Source organism: Panthera leo, chromosome C2 (genome assembly GCF_018350215.1).
Source record: "Panthera leo isolate Ple1 chromosome C2, P.leo_Ple1_pat1.1, whole genome shotgun sequence".
Classification (NCBI taxonomy): domain Eukaryota; kingdom Metazoa; phylum Chordata; class Mammalia; order Carnivora; family Felidae; genus Panthera; species Panthera leo.
In genome coordinates, this window is record NC_056687.1 from 77,456,788 (window position 1) to 77,462,787 (window position 6,000).

Genomic DNA, 6,000 nt, shown 5'->3' on the forward strand with positions numbered 1-6,000 from the left:
TGAACTTCACTATTTATCAGAGGAATGCAAATGGCAACAATAAGGAACATTTTTACATTTATTATTGAAAAAGACTTAAAACTAATTTTGGTAATGAAATTATGGGATTACTGGTACACAGCTACATTTCCATAATGCTAATGTTAATAGACACAACTCTTTGAAAAAGTAATTTGGCAATCAAAATCAAGATCTTAGAATGTTATATTCTTTAAGCTAGAAATTTCAATCCTGGAAATTTACCTAAAGAAATAATTCAAACAAAGAGGAAACTATCTTCAGAGATACGGACTACAAAATGCAATGGCAGAGGGCACCTGTTGGGATGAGCACTGGGTGTTGTATGGAAACCAATTTGACAATAAATTTCATATTTTAAAAAAATGCAATGGTAAGCTAAGGTTAATATCCAGAATATATAAAGAATTTCTATAACTCAGTAACAAAAAACAAATAACCCAACTAAAAAATGGGTAAAGGACTTGAATAGACATTTCTTCAAAGATATACAAATGGACAGTAATCACATGAGAATATGCTCGGCATCACTCATCAGTAGGGAAATACAAATCAAAGTCACAATGAAATGCCACCACCTACAAAAACAAAACAAAACAAAATGAAAACAAAAGGAAGCAAAAAAAAGAAAAGAAAATAATAGCTGTCAGTGAGGATGTGGAAAAAATGGAACCCTTGTGCACAGTTGGTGGAATGTAAAATGGCACAGCTTCTATGGAAAACAGTACAATTCTTCCCAAAAATATTTAAAAATAGAATTACTATATGATCCAGGAGTTCCACTTTTGGGTATGTACCCCAAAATTGAAAGAAAGGTCTCGAAGAGGTATTTGTAAACCCATGTGCATAGCAGCATTTTTCACAATAATCAAAAGGTGGAAGCATCCCAAGTGTTCATCAACTGACAGATGGATAAACAAAAGGTAGTAAATACATTCAATCAAATATTATTCACCCTGAAAAAGGAAAGACATTCTGACATGTGCTACAATGTGGATGAATCTTGAAGACATTATGCTAAGTGAAAGAAGCCATATGCAAAAAGACAAATGCTCTATAAATCCACTTACATGAGGTATCTAGAACAGTCAAATTCATAGAGACATAAAGTAGAATGTTAGTTACCAGGGGGTAGGAGTATGGGGAATGGGAAGTTATTGTTTAATGAGTACAGATTTTTGGTCTTAAAATAAAAAGAAAAGGGTTCTAGGTGTTGATTACATAAGAACATGATGAATGTATTCACCACTACCAAACTGTACACATAAAGATGTTTAAGAGGGAACATTTATTGCTATGTGTATTTAATTTTTTTAATTTTTTTTAACGTTTATTTATTTTTGAGACAGAGAGACAGAGCATGAACGGGGGAGGGTCAGAGAGAGGGAGACACAGAATCTGAAACAGGCTCCAGGCTCTGAGCTGTCAGCACAGAGCCCGATGCGGGGCTTGAACCCACGTACCGTAAGATCATGACCTGAGCCGAAGTCGGCTGCCCAACCGACTGAGCCACCCAGGCGCCCCGCTATGTGTATTTTAGCACAAATTAAAAAAAGGAAACAAGGGCAACCTGATTTTTTAAGAAATAGGAAAATGACTTGATCAATATCGACAGGTCATGTGTAGAATATGATACATCCACTAGGATTATAATTATATACAGTATAAGAAATCTGATATTTAAATTTTAAAACAGAATTCTGAATTCATATTTATAGACATGCAATACAATTAAAAATGAAAAGTAAAGCATTAAGATGTGTAGAACTGTATATGCATAAACTTTGTGATGTTTTCTTTATATTGTTCTACAATAATATTACTTGTGAAAGGAATAAAATTGCCACTTCTCCAAAAAGAGGGATTTAATATCTTTTATTTTGAGAGAAAGAATTAAAAATAAATGTTCTTTTCTTTATTGTTTTAATTCCAGTATAGTTAACATACATGTGTACAATATGGCGACTCAAAAATTCTATGCATCACTCAGTGTTCATCATGATATGTGTAATCTTAATCTCCTTCACCTATAAACACAAATATACTTCCTACCCATGGAATATTGCACGCATAAGTAACTTGTACATAGAGAAGCCCCTTTAGAAAGAGAAATCAAAACATGTATTTAGTTTGGGATAAGAGCAATCAAATAAAATGGAACTCAAACCATGAATTATAGAAAATCACAAGGATACAAAAACACTGAGCATATTATTTAACATTTTATGTTTTAGCATATCCCATTTGTGATTCATTTGTAATATTATGATTGTTTTATTGAATTTTTTTCCTTTTAGATGTATAGTTTTATGAGATTAGTAACCTTACTTTGTAGTTGTTCATATCTAATGATGCAAAAACAATTTTCTATTGGACCATATCTCCAATTTTATAATGGAGGTTGATAGAAAGATGTGATTTGGTAAATATTCTTTATAATAAGTAGATTTGAAAAGATACCAAATGCTAGCTTTAAGTGCTTACTCATTCAATAAATACACGTTTTTTTCTTCACAAAATAATTTATAACTGATGTTTAAAATTCACAAATATGTTAGATGTCTCTAGATGTTATTTAACATGTAACAGTTTTTCTAACTGTAAAAATGAGGTAAGTGCCCTCATTCCCTTTGTGATAATCAAATATTCTGTAAGCATAAGTGAAATCACATGAAACCACTATATGTAAAACAATTACGATTTAAATGAAGAGTTCATTATGAAGCAGATAAATGGAGAAAAAGAGATAGAGAGAGGGCACAGAGCTATATTATGCCCAAATGTGGTTCTGTGAGTACATGAAAGTGGAACCACAGAAAACAAGAGAGGAAGGGACACTCCAAAGAGTCCCTACCATGCTTGGCTGACCCTTCCTACTCTTTGCCCAAGACCCAGCCTGGGATGGATGTTCAACTTTCTGACTGATTGGTGATGGATTCTTGAGTAAGGTATCTGACTTCCCCATGCCTGGAGATTAAAAACGCTTTATCTCAAAAAGTAAGAATTACTGTGAGGATTAAAAAGGATAATGCATTTAAATTGCCTACTCTAGTGTCTGGTGCATTATACTTGAACAGAAAATGGAAGTTTCTGCCCCATCCATTGACTTAAAATGAATTCCTAATTTGTCTACTCTTCATAAAGAACCACGGGTACCATAAGGAAACCATAGCTGATACTAATTCTTATTCTCCCCCAAGTCCAACACAATTCTTTACATGTGATAGGTACTTGATATACATATATTGATTAACGCAAGCATTCAATAAACACTTTTTGCTCGATCAACATTGCGGCAGGAGATATATGGTTTTAAGATGCTTTCCTGATTTATTGTGAGAAGTCCAAAGTACCAAGCCAGCACCTACCTTACTATTTAAGAAGGAAAGATCCTTAATAATTACAATTCTTTAAGCTTATGTCCAAAGTACCAAGCCAGCTCCTGCCTTACTATTTAAGAAGAGGGAACGGAACGATCCTTGCTGGAATTGTTGTAATAATTACAATTCTTTAAGTTTATGCACTTCAATCCACCTCACAAGGCATTATTGTCTATAACCTGATCCTCAAAACAACAGGTAAGAAAGGGAAGAAGCAGTAATTATTATCCTGATTTTAACATGAGGCTCAAATCGGGTGATGTGACTTGCAAATATATAGTAAATGTCAGCAAAGGGACCTGAATCCAGGTCTGCCACACCATGGTCTCTTTACAATGCTGCTTTGGTTTATGACAGAATAAGACTTGTTCCAACACAAGACCTCCTACAACCTTGCAGACCTATTATTTGCCCATCTCCATGTAACACAGAACTAGTCAGTATCTTCATCACCAGGCTTCAGAGCGTTTAGATATGAGTCACACCTACAATTGCATTGTGGTTTATTGAGGCATGTTGACTTCCCCTTGAGAAAGACACAAAAAGATGATTTTTTTTAATTATTGTAATCATAATTGTTTTATACGGACTGCTCCACCAATGCTTTTCATACTCCATTCATATTAAATAATCATCAGTTTTGAATTTTTTTACCTTTGATGACCCACAACTCAGGGCTAAGGTTTTGAAGAGAATCTTAGTGTAAAATCAGAGGGTAAAACTGTCTGGTCTTCAAACCAATGAAATGAAGTCGGCATCTCAAAAGGGAGACTGCCAGCATCTTTCCCAGGTATTGTTGATGGCAGCTGTCTGTCATGAGCACGAATGCCATGTGATTTGGCCTCACAGGCCAGTCTTGCTGATATAACAACCTGATACCTTGTCACTTAAGAAGCTCTGGTGTATTAGGGAACGTTAAATTGTGTGGCTGCCTTTATCATCCCATTGGCATGTCTTAATCTAAGATATAGGGACCAAAGTTGGAACTGATTGACAGTACAATTCAGAGACACCAAAACCACATGCTATATAATCTATGGGTATTTAATATTAGCCCTTCTCATGCCTGCAGCCATGCACTCATTGTTTACCTTGCACCTACTATGTGCAAAGTACTGCACAAGGATTGTGGAGACTATTCTGAATCTGACACATTCTCTGCTATCAACAAATTCTTAGAATCTCAGAGGAGGTAAGAGTAGACAAATAGATACCACAGAAAGAATATGGAATGAGAACTAAAGACGGTTACAGAGTGCAAAGTGGTTTAGAAAAAATAAAAATAAAACAAATCACCCCAATTGCTTCCATCTGGCAAATTGTCCCCTCCATATATATTCCTTGGTTTTAAACAATTCTGTGAAAACCTAACATTCCACACTCTCACTTTGTATCCTATGTTGGTTCTTCCTAAATTCATCATCATCAAAAAATTAAGGTTTCTTTTTGCCCCTGCTATTCCTTCTCTTGGTTTTAGAGAGAAAAAGCTTAGTTCTGCTCATTAAGTGGTTTTAAATATTATGTTTTATTTTCCTGCTAATAGAAGCCTTGGCATTCATAGAGCGAACATTTCAAAGGAGATTGAAAATGGGGGCTTGTCCAATTGTCTGGATGCAAACACGTGACTTCTGACTTGAGACCATCTCTTACAAAGGACAACGGGGGAGAGACAACACATGACAGCAAAACGTGCATCCTGCTACTGAAAATTTTAAAGGTCAGACTGCAAGTGACCTGCTCTTATATGTGAATTTCACAGTGACTAAAGAACAAATGTTCTGAAGAGATTAGCTGGATAAAATGACTATTAGAAACTCACCATTTATGTATGTCACGACAAATGGAGAAGCATAAAAGCATTTTTTTTCTGAATTTCTTTGAGGTATGACAGCGAAAATTAATTTGAGACTAGAGAATAGGAAGGGAGAGTTATAAATTTGGAATTTGACAAATAAGGCATGCTTATACAATGTGCCAAGTCTGAAGTAAAAAATGAACTTATGAGAAAATCCCAAGTCCTTGTGAAGAAGTCTCTTTTCTTAATTTTTTTTTTTTTTTGGCCAGTCAGTCTTTTTCTATTTTTTTTTCTTTTTGCCTTTTTGTTGTTATTCTTATTTTTATTGTGTTTCTAAAGTCTTGAGCCATGATCAGATCATCACCATTATCATCATCATGGAAAAACATACATTAAAAGTGAATGTGCATTTTTTTCTGAGTTGTTTACAAACTAGCACATAAACACTAAGTTCCGCTTTCAGCTTTAAGCCTCGGGGGTGGGAATTTACGGAACCTACTAAAATTAAACAGTAGTATTTTTATATGTCTATTTACATATATATTATATGTATATAGGGCAACTATAAATCTATGGTGCTGATTTTTCATATGCATCTGTACACCAGTGCCCACACACACAGCCCACACACACCAGGCAGAACTCTTACTATATATATGTATGTGTACACACAAACGCACATGTACGATACTTTATATAGTACTTTGTCCATCTGTTTAAGAAGTTTCCATATATTCCCTTCAATAGAGTTGAATGTGCACATGTGTTTCCGATTTGAGATCAGGTGAATCCATCTTTTTATTTCTG